Below are 12,516 nucleotides of genomic sequence, written 5' to 3' on the forward strand. Positions count from 1 at the left end.
GAAGTCTAAAGATTTCTTTGACAAATAACCTGGCACTATCTGAGGCTTTGTAGCTGGTTTTGACCAGAATAAGGTGGGTAACCTTAGTCAACATGTCCACAATTACCATGATCGAGTTGTATCCACCTTGAACTGAGGGTAATCCAACTACAAAATGCATACTAATGAATTCCCATTTCATCTGAGGAATATCAAGTGGTTGTAGCTTTCCTGGCAGCTTAACTTGTTCGACTTTTATTCGTTGGCAACTCAAGCATTCGATTACATATTTAAGTACGTCACTTTTGAGCTTTTCCCAATGATAGCTTTTCCTAACTGCATTGAGAGTTTTGGCATAGCCAGGATGTCCTAAAAATGGGGAATCATGAGCTTCCCATAGTATCTTCTTCTTAAGATCTTGACTCGAAGGAATACATAATCTTGTTCTGAAATAGGCAAGCCCTTCGTCAACGGAGAAGTTAAGATACCGTCTTAATCTTAGAGTCTTGTTCTTTATTCTGTATTTCCTTCACCATTTGTTGATATTTGGGATCATTATTCACCTTCTCCTTGGCTAGCTCGATGATAGGATTGCTAGGCATTGATATCATTGTAGTTAGCGTTTGAGCTCTAAGAGGTTCTTCTAAGATAAGTGTATTGAGAAACGATTTGCGGCTTAAAGCATTTGCAATTACATTCTCTTTGCACAGTCTATACTTGATCTCAAAATCATACTCTTGCAAGACTTCGATCCACCGATGTTGCCTCATATTTAGATCTGGTTGAGTGAAGATCCATTTAAGACTTTTATGGTTAGTTACCAATGAGAATTTTTTCCTGAGTAGATAATGTCTCCATAACTTAAGAGCGTGGATAATTGCAAGTAATTCCAAGTCATGAGTAGCATAATTTCTCTAGCGAGTCTTCAATTTTTTGGAGGAATATGCTACTGGATGTCCTTCCTGCATGAGTACACATCCAAAGGCAAGAGAGCTTGCATCGGTCACCACTTTGAATTATTTGCTAAGATTGGTTAGTTTGAGGATCTGAGCTGTGGCTAAACTTAGCTTGAGCCTATCAAAGCTAGACTGTTCAACTTGGGTCCATTTAATGGCAATCTACTTCTTGAGTAGGTTGGTGAGGGGTGCAACAATCAAGGCATAATTCTTGATAAAAACCAGATGCCATCCTGTTAAACCCAAAAAGCTACGAACTTTGCTTACAATGGTTGGAGGCGGCCAGTCTTGTACATCCTTGACCTTGGTCGGGATCTACTGAAATTCCCTCTGTTGAAACTATAAACCCTAAATACTTGATTTCCTTCTTGAAGAACACACACTTCTTCTTCTTAGCATACAACTTGTGAGTCGTCATTGTCTCAAGAACTACCCGTAGTTGACTCGTGACTTCCTTCATCCTTGGAATATGTTAAGATATTGTCAAAGAATACAAGGATAAAATCATCAAGATAAGGTCCGAATATATCTTGCATTAATTTGTTGAAGGTAGCGGGGGTGTTGGTTAATCCAAATGACATTACGATAAACTCGTAATGACCATACCTTGTGCTAAAAGCGGTTTTTGGGATATCTTCTTGCTTGATTTTGATTTGGTAATACCCTAATCTGAGATCAATCTTGGAGAAAATCTTCGCTCCTTATAGTCGATTAAGTAGTTCGTCGATCCTTGGAATCGGATACTTATTTTTTATTATTACCTGATTTAGCCCTTGATAATCAACGCAAAGATAGAGAGTCCCATCCTTCTTTTTTTGAAATAACATCGGAGCTCCCCAGGGATAGTTACTGGGTCTAATGTATCCCTGATCTAAGAGATGTTTGAGTTTTTCCTTTAGTTCTATGGATTCTAGAATGGACATTCGATATGGTCATTTTGCAACTGGTGCAACTCCTGGTACTAGCTTGATTTCGTGGTCGACTTCTCTTTGTGGTGAAAGTTCAATTAATTCTTCAGGGAATATGTCAACATATTCCTTAATCCACGACAGTTCATCTTCGACTTCTTTATCTTGTCCAGTTTTATTTAATTTGATTAGGTATACAGGTGAGCCTTTTCTTAAACCTTTAGCAATTCGAGAAGCTTTCGCTAATTGAATCTTCGATTTTCTTGCTTCTCCTTGTGTGATCACTTGTTTTCCTATAAGATTCAAGAATGTGGCTTGGTCCTTTTCACAATGAATATGAGTGTCATTGGGAATTAACCAGTCCATTCCTAACAGGCACTCATAGGTTTCTAGGTTCATCACTCTGAATTTCATGTTGGTCTGATTGCCACCCAGATTAAACTCCACCTTACTTGTTTTTTTATATTGAGGAAACTTCTTTTCCATTAGCTAACTCAACTATCAGCCCAGGTGCACATATTGTGTCTATGCCTAGTTTTCTAGGACACCTTAGTGATATGAATGAATGTGTGCTTCCACAATCGATCAAAATTTTAAAGGGTTTACCGTTATAGGTTGATGGTGTTTGAATCACTAAGAATTGTCGATTTGGTCCCTTTTTGTTGAAAAAGGCGTGAATTCTCACTCTCTCCATGTCGATTTCCAAGGTGGGACCTTCGCGGTATTCTACTTCCTTGAGGGTTATGCCAGAAAATCTTCCTCTAGCTGTGGCTGTCCGAGCTCTGGTTGTTACAGAACTTGCTTTGGCATTCATTCTGTCCGAGTTTTGGGCATCGCCTTTGGATGTGGCCAGATTCGTTACAATAATAGCACGTGAAAGTGTCTTTATTACCACTAGTAAAGTTCTCCACCATTGACATCTTAGCCTTTTTGCTATTAGCAGATTGGAATTGACATTGGGCTCTTTTTGCATAGCCCCTAGTTATATTTCTATTTTGAAACTTAATATTCCAAGGCTTATCATTTCTTGGTTTGGACTGGAGTTCCTGTACAATCGGTCTTGCTCTTATCAATGCATCTTGGAGGTCAAATGGACGCATTGATTCAAGCCATGTGTTCAAGGGATCATCTAATCTGTGGCAAAACTTGGATACTTGCTGCGCAATGTCCATAGACGGTGCATACTTGAGAAGTGTTACAAACTTTGAGTAATAGGCTTCCAATGTCATTCCAAGTTGCTTTAGACCAAAGAATTCATTCATCTTTTGTGTGTGGTATGCTGGCGGAAGATACCCACCTTGCACTGCATTCTTTAATACGTCCCAATTAACAGACGCTTTGGAGATTCCTTGATTTTTACACCATTTTTTCCACCAAATTCTGGCTTCTTCTCTTAGATTTAACTTACCGATCATTGCTTGATTAGCTGGGGTAATTCCAACAGCAATGAAATAATCTTCCATGGGCTCAACCCATATTTCTGCTTCAATCTCGATATTTTTGCCTTGGCCAGGAAAGTTACTCATATCTCAGGCCACAATACCAAGTTTCTAATTTCCTTTTGCTCTGATACCACTTGTAACATACCCGCCTTTGATTACGTGATGAGTAACATTTTAGTAGTCCCCCACAGTTTACCTTCCAGCCCGTCGCCACCTGTACTCTAATCAGAATGATCAGATTTTGTTCGGCTGGTTAACCCTAGGTCTACCCCACAAGGGAAGCGTCCTGATGTTACCCACGGAGGACCGACTTGAAGGTTCCTAATTGATCTAACAGTCACATATCAACAACTAACTCACATCTGGAGGTGTCCTTCGAGAGGCTTCTTGTCCGGAAGGAGCAACTACCATTACCCTTGGTTCATTTGGTTCATGGAGTACAATGCCTTTTTCTAGTAGCAGACTACGGATTTATGAAATTCCTCACAATGCTCTGGCACAGCCGTCGTACCTTTCCCCTAAGACAATTTACAGTTCATGTTCTGAGACTAAACCCTAGGTAAGTCAGTGAATCGGCCCTTCCTAGAGTTTCTTCCTACTATTTGTTTTTGGGGAAACCTCTCAGCTAACCGAGACCACCCTACCATAGGACTGGAATCGTCGCGAATCCATCCACCCGCTTTTCTCTCTGGAAGTTCTTAGTTATCTAATTATCTACCACATTACGTGAAACATATAAAAACAACTTTATTAATTAATATCCTTTTATGCACAGTTGTTCGTTTACATAATTTACTCACGGACATACAATTAGAATAAAACAAGTTCATTGATTATATTTCATAATGTGTGTTCTCCTGCCCATACAGGAGAAAGATTACAATTTCACGTGTTGCCTCATCCGGTGCATCTGCACGTCATGTGCTGCCTCATCCGGCACATCTGCATGTCACCAAGATCAAATCCACCTATAGCTAGAGTTTATAGGTATCCCAAGTAAAACTCGGGCCATATAGGAGACCCAGTAGTTCCTAGGTGCGAAAAAGGATTTACTAGCCAGAGCCCCCCTGGCACCTTTCCACCTCCTACTTAATACGATCCCTGCTGGGAGACCTCTCGCCATCGAAGCCGGTCCATGCTTCCGTGACGGTAAAAACAACCCCTCTTGGTATGGGGATTCAGCACATGTCCTTAGGGGAGGTATAGGGCTCCTCAATTCTTATCTCTTCCAATTCTTAATTCAATCAAGATCTAATCTAGAATATCACAAACAAGATTGATGTCTACAAGTAGCAAAAGTGAGGATTTTCGTAAATCGCGTTATTTTTGTCCATCTTTTGTCTGGGACGACTGATTCCGTTCAAAATAAGTCACAGTATATATTTGGATTCATCTAAGGTGGGGATTAAGTTATCTAAACATGATATTAGAGCTTTCAAACTATTCTAGTAAACCAGTCCTGTAAATCATGTAGAGAGTCTGCAGTTTTTTCTTTTCCGTGTGTGGACGTGAAACATAAATCAATTTTCTTTGGAATGTATACGCACATTGTTTATTAAAATAAACTAAGTAATGGGGGGCATTACAACAAAGATCTGTGTTTTTTTTTTCTCTCACAACATGTTCATTTTTCTTCAATATCAAAAGTTACTGCTAGCTCTTTTAGAGGTGCTTTACATTCACATTTATTATCTTCTATCATTGGAGCCATCTTCACTATCATCATTCTGTTATACAAAGGACTATCTTTTGCTCCCTTCACTATTCTCTATCTTCATTTGGTGCCTTCTTTGATATTCCATTATGAAGAGGATTGTATTTTACTCCCATGACATAACACACTCCTTCTACAAGAGCTTCCACCTTCATAAGTTAGGATCACGCATTTATCTTGAATCATTTTATCAAATCTAGAATCTATTGGTTCACCCCTTAGCACTAGTCTTTTAGACATGGACACTTCGGGCCTATTGTATTAGTATATACATAATTCATTATTTCATTCATTTTGTAAGCTTTTAAGTCAATTAAATTTTAGGGTTTTTTGTACACTTTGTTTTCTCCATTGCAAAGGTTATTGCTTCTTTGCAAGCCTCTCCTAAAGGGTTGTTGATTTTGCAAAGGCAGCTGGATAGGAACTCATGAGCAGTTGGGGATAAGGGAGTGTAATGAAATCTTGTAGGTCAAATGTATTGAGCAAGTTAGGAATAAGGGAGTGTAATGAAATCCTGTAAGTCAAATGTATTGAGATAGAATTCATCTTGCATGACTAAATGATGACATAATTCATCCCATTTAATTTGGTCAATGAAGAGATTGGGTAGGATAGGGGCACCTACCCTTGCGATGCAAGAAGAGGGAGATGAGGATGAGATCTCTTAGAAGAGAGGGGAAGGGAACATGCAAAAAGATGGTAAATAGGAGGGATAGTCTAATTATGGTTTACATCTTGAACCGCATAAATCTTGGCATTAGCACTCCTGAACATGACAATATTTGTGATTATCCTCACAATCTTTGTAATCTTCATGGCACTCCTCGTGATCTTGATTCAATTCTTGATCCACAACACGATCCTACCAGCCCTAATGGTCGAATGTATTGAATCCCTTGAAATTGTGAAAATGAAAGCCACGGAATCCTACTAGTCATAATGGTCTAGTATATTGAATCTTTTGATGATAAATTGCTATGAAAGGTCCATCATTTGAATCTTTGACAAAGCTTCCAGCCACCATTGAAGCTCTAATGCTTCATATGCCATTCTATATCCCTTGTGGCTACTTGTGGCCTTACATAGGCCTTCTATAGGCCTTACTCAAGCCCCTCGTCAACCTTTTAGCTACCATGTTTTGCAAAAGCCCCTCTAGGAACATTCACGTTGTTTGCGCCAGCTGTGCAGACGTTTTTTCATTGGCATTTGGCAGCCATACTTCATGATTGGTGGCTTATACACTAAGTTGGGGGCAAACGTGTTGTTCACAGGTCTGGGCAGACTTCTGTAGGTACATTGAAGCTCATACATACACCCCATAATGCATATATGGTATCAGATGACTACATATGCTTGGTGGATGTTATGGTAATGCTTTGCCATCATTTTGGTGATGATTTGGGCTTGCAAATAACTACACCGGTCCCATGTGCAAACATTACTGCACTCAATTCAAACATGTCTACATCCAACGTAAACATTCTGCCCTTCTTCTTTCCTTTTGCTATCAAGCGACCTTTATTTTTCATATCCTCAACAAAACATCCATGAGGATTAAATCTGACCTGCAAGCCCTGCTCAACCATTTGACCAACAAAAACCAGATTCTTGGTGATATTCGGGACATGAAAGACATCTGACAGGTATTTCTTTTTCCCATCCTACATAGACAAATGAATTTTTCCAATCTGCACAATAGGATGTGCAGTATCATCACTAGTCTCCACAAATCCTGGTTTTTCCATTTTCCTTGCATCCTGCATCCATTCTGCATGACCTGTCATGTGGTTTGATGGACCTGAGTCAACATACCACACATCGTTGCTTTCTTCTGCACTTGTCACAGAGTTGGTCATGTGCTGCACCATAAACAAATGCTCATTTCTGTCATCACCCTGTCTACTAGAAGATGCATAATTTCCTTGTTGCAAATTTTCATTTATGATGTCATTTCGCTTTTTATAGCAGTTTTTAGCCATATGACCCATTTTACCATAGTAGTAGCATTCAACATTGCTGTTTGCATTTTGGCCTCTTTGCCATCCACCACGACCTCTTTGACTCCCCCTGCCTCTAGAGTTACCACGTCCTCCTCCATAGGACTGGTTTTATTGAGTTTCTGCATATTCTGATTTCTACCACGGCCTCCTCTACCTCTGCCTCTACCTCTTCCAGCATTTGAGTAGAAGACTGTTTCTTTTGAAGTTCCTCATGAAGAAGATGCACCACCATTTCTCTGCTCCTCAGAAATTAGAAGAGCAATCAACTCCTCAAAATCAAGAAATCTTTCATGAACGGAAATGGATGTTCAAAACTGTGTATAATTCTTTCCTAGACCATTCAAGGTCACGGAAACTAAATCATCATCTTCCACTGGCGACCCAATGGAAGCAAGTGCATCTGCAATCTTCTTTACCTTCGTGTGGTAGTCATTGATGCTCATACTTTCTCTTTGCACATTGTGCAACTCTTGCTTGAGCTGCATTTTCCTGGCTTGCATATTTGTGCGATACATTTTTGACAAAGTATCCCATGCCTCCTTTGGCGTACTTGCATCTTGAATATGCACAATCATAGAGTCTGAAATACTGATAGACAACTAGTACATAATTTTTCTGGCTCTCTCATGCCATCCTTTAAATGCCTGCATTTGCTATTGATTGAGAACATTAGGAAGAACTGGTTCTTCTTCATTTCCTGCAACAAATTCCCAATATCATTTTCCCATAAGGAAATTCGTCATTCTAAACTTCCATGCTTGGAAGTTGTTCTTGTTAAGATTTTTAGTGACAATCTGTGAAAGAGAATCAGACGCCATTACAGAACACTGCAAAAAATTCTATCACTGTAAAAAACACAGCTTCAGCCTCACAAGGGCAAATCTGCAAAACTGACGAAAGTGGCATTTGACCACACAGTCACTTCCTAGTGACGATTTTGCATCAACAGGCAACAAGGATGATTCTGTAACTCCCAATGTCTCTAAGCACAGGCATATGATGCAATTTCTATGGTAATTTTTCACCGACCTATAAAACAATGGTCGCACAGCATAAATAGGGCCTTTTCGTGAGTGCGTGCAGAAAACTTCCGCCTCCAAAATAGGCCCCAAAATGGCCTCGAATCAAAATAATAGGGCAACCAAGGGCTAAAGCCCATAGCCACAGCATATACTGCCCTCTTGCTACACCGCGAAGGGCGTCTCAATCTGAGACAATGCACTCTTGCACTTTTCGGCTGTGCTACCTGTAGAGACTTGCTCCCAAAACAGAAAAATGAAAGCAACACTAGTCCTCTTACCAGAACACCACGAACTTGGTTTGCTTTCTTGAGATCCTTACTACGAACAAGGCTCTGATACCATGTCAAGATTATGAGAGAGAAGGAAGGAGTCTCACTTGTAGCTTTCTCACTTACACAATGGGGAAATACACACAAAGGTGGAGGCTGAGAACAGTTTTCCTCTTCTTAGTTGTGTAAGCCAAAAGAACTCTCATACAAAGAAATAGAAGAACCCTATATATGGGTCTCAAACCAAACTCAACTAACTAAGGTGGCATACTAACTGAACCATGAACTAGAGTAGATAAGGATAGATGTCATCTAGCTATTATTCATGGGCGGTGTACCAACCGCATCTGCAAACTGACAAGTCGGTGACATAAATGCACAACGGTCACCCTGGCATATCACGAGTGGAGCTCGATATCTCAACAGCTTTATTGATCCAAGGAATGTTTGACCCAATGCTAGTGTCTACATTTAGATATGAGCTACATAATAAACAATGCTCCGGTTTTCATTTGGTTGTGTACTCGATGAAACATTTCTTCATTTCTAAGTTTATTATATCGGTTTTTCGTGTGAAGAAAGGTTGAGTTCAATTGATGGGTTTAGAGAGATTTTTTTTTTCTTTCTTTTGTTAGTCTATTGGTTTTATGTTGGTAGTATTGCTAGGACCATTCCCTCCCATACGACCATGTATCTTTGGAGTCATAATATCTACCGTTATTGCTGTTTTTCCTTTGAGTCCATCCTCCTACCATCTTGGGCGGGCTCCCCTAGCTTACCTGCATGTTCTTTTTTTCTTCCATGTGTTTGAGCATCCAAACATTTTTTTCGTTCTTTTGTTAGTCTATTGGACTTATGTTGTTAGTATTGCTAGAACCATTCCCTCCCATATGACCATGTTTCTTTGGAGTCCTAATATCTACCATTATTGTTGTTTTTCCTTTGAGTCCATCCTCCTACCATCTTCGGCGAGCTCCCCTAGCTTAATTGCATGTTCTTTTTTTCTTCCATGTGTTTGAGCATCCAAACATTTGTTATCAGATGGTGCCTCTCCCAAATGGACCTGCTACACCATGAACACTCTAAGTTCATCGAGTTGTACCTCTGCATGCATCAACACAATACCCAAAATCAAGTCTTTATCCATTTTTACACAAGACAAAAGCATTTGTTGTTTACAATCAAGGATGGGGGTTGGAGCATGATGGTGCGTGTTACCTAGTATTCAAGGTAGGCATGCACGAAACAAGCATGATGACACATGAGAACGGCATAGGGCATTGTTATTATGTACATATGTATGTACGTGATCATCAATCGAGAAGTGTGGCCTTCGTGGCATGTATGTTAAAGCGGATAGATGAAAGAGGGACAAGGCACTTCTTTTGCTTTCGAAAATATGAGATCAATGGCCGAAAACCCAACCTTATCCTTGAGGTGGCATTGTTGTTATATAGGTGCGTGTGATGCAATCGAGAAATGTGGACATTGTGGCATGTACATCAAAGTGGCCAAATGAAAGAGGGTGAGCCAAGTTAAAAGCCTCCTATTGTTCAATTTTCTTCCTTTTGGGGGGTGATCATTCGTCGATTTTGGTGGGCCTTGGGGTAGTCAGGGGTTGGAACTTGGCAGTCCCTTTGGAAGGGGCCCTGCCTGGAAGATCACATCGACAAGAGCTTGCCTTGTAGTTGGAAAGAAAAGGAAGGTTGTAGACGCTTCCCGAACGCTCTAAGAGCTTGCCTTGTAGTTGGAAAGAAAAGCAAGGTTGTAGACGCTTCTCGAACCCTCTAGGCTCTCTCGTGTAGGCTCCTATTTAAAAGGATGCCCGCGCTACGCGGAAGGCCAAGAAGACGAATCAGAGCAGTCGATCATTGTACGGACCCTTCTGGCATCACTCTTCATCATAATACATCACCATCCACACCTGACAGCGTGCTCGATCTATTCCCACTCTCACACAAACACTCTCACTCTCCCTCCCTCCCTCGCTCGCTCGCTCTCAGAGAGGCGCCGCCAAGCTCTACAGACAGATTAGCACAGATTATTGTTACAATGGCACTGAGCCCATTCTTCGGCCGGAGGAGCAACAGCGGTGCCATCTTCGACCCCTTCTCCTAGCCAACTGTATACTGCTCATGTTGTCACAATAAATGACAACTGGACCTTCCACTTGCACATCTAAATCGGACAATAACTTTCGCAGCCATACTACCTCACATGCTGCAATAGCAGCACCTCTATACTCAGCCTCTGTACTCGATAAAGCAACTGTAGATTGCTTTTTGCTACTCCAAGTGACTACTGTACTACCAAGAGAGAACATGTATCTGCTGGTAGATCTTCTATCAAACATACTACTAGCCCAATCTGCGTCTATGTATCCAAACACCTGTATATCTGTACATGCCTCATAGAAAAGTCCATAATGTAATGTGGACTTCACATATCTCAATATGCGTGTGACTGCATCCAAATGTGGCTTTCTAGGTACTTGCATAAACTGACTCACAAGACCAACAACGTAGCTCAAGTCTGGCCTTGTAATGGTCATGTAGATCAAACTCCCCACTATCCTCCTGAACATAGTAGGGTCTTCTATCTCATCCCCAACATCAGCACTCAACTTTACATTCTGCTCCAATGGGAGTGAAAGTGGTTTGCATGCTGTCATACTATACTTGGACAACATATTCAAGCCATACTGTCTTTGGGACAGCCATATACCATCATTATATCTGATCACCTCAACGCCAAGGTAGTACCTTCGCTCACCTAAATCCTTCATCTCAAACTTCTTTTTCAAAAAGTCCTTAACTTCAACAATCCCACTATCACTATCACCTGTAATAATCAAGTCATCCACATAGATGACTATGATGACCAAACTTGCATCTCCCTTTCTCACATAAAGTGAGTGATCAGCATCAGAAACATAAAAGCCAATATTGACAAGATACTCTCTGATCTTGTTAGATCATGCTCTAGGTGCTTGCTTGAGCCCATAGAGCGCATTCTTCAACCTGCACACATACGTGGAATGCTCTAAATCTTCATAACCTATTGGTTGATCCATATACACTTCTTCTTGCAAATCACCATGCAAGAAGGCATTCTTCACATCCATTTGCTGCAACCTCCAACCTTTGGCTACTGCCAAAGCAATCACACATCTGACAGTTGCCATCCTAGCAACTGGACTGAAGGTTTCTTCATAATCTATGCCATATGTCTGGGCATAGCCTTTTGCAACCAGTCTAGCTTTGTACCTACTAATAGAACCATCTGCATTGTGCTTAATCTTATAAACCCACTTACATCCAATAGCTTTCTTGCCCTTTGGCAATGATACTAGATCCGAAGTCTTATTGGCCTCTAATGCAGCCATCTCCTCATCCATTACTGCATCCCAATGAGCATGACCAGCAGCCTTCTCAAAACATGTGGGCTCAACATCCTCAATCACTTTCACCATATAAGCATAATGGTGAGTTGCATAACCTTCAAAACCAAATCTTTTAATAGGGTATCTGACCCTACTAGATCTGCGTACCACCAGATCACTCAATGGAGCCTTTACATTATTATGAGCTCTTTGTACACCTGGTGTCCTGATAGAAGGAATACCAAGCTCATCATCCAAGCTCTCTGAGCCATTGGAGTCTCTATCAAGAATTGCATCAATGCCATCTGACACTTTATTCTTTCCTTTGTCTTTACCTGTAGTGCTACTAGATGCACCTGAAGATGTAGAGCTACTCAGTCTCCCAGACCATGGACTACCAGATGATGTCTCCGGTCCACTAAGAGTTCGTGATTCTTGCTTTTTAGCCTGCACATGAGTGTCATGATCATCATCATCATCCAATGCATCACCACTAGATGCATACCAACTGCTCATTTCATCAAAGATGACATCCTTGCTCACTCTGAACTTACATGTGATAGGGTTATAATAGCGATACCCTTTCTGCTCTAAAGAGTATCTAATAAAGACACATTTTTCTGCCTTTGGATCAAGCTTCTTCCGTAGCTCATCTGGCACATGAACATATGCAACACAGCCAAATACCTTCAAGTGAGATACATCAAGATCCTTGCTAGTAAAGCATTCTTTAGGAGTCATCCCATAAACTGTAGCTGTGGGAGTTCTATTCATAATGTAGACAGCAGTATGGATAGCCTCAGACCAAAATGTTTGGGCATATTCTTTTCAGCCATTAATGCCC

The sequence above is a fragment of the Lygodium microphyllum genome, chromosome 4 (assembly GCF_053477565.2).
Source record: "Lygodium microphyllum isolate KBCC chromosome 4, Lygodium_microphyllum_v1.1.10, whole genome shotgun sequence".
Classification (NCBI taxonomy): domain Eukaryota; kingdom Viridiplantae; phylum Streptophyta; class Polypodiopsida; order Schizaeales; family Lygodiaceae; genus Lygodium; species Lygodium microphyllum.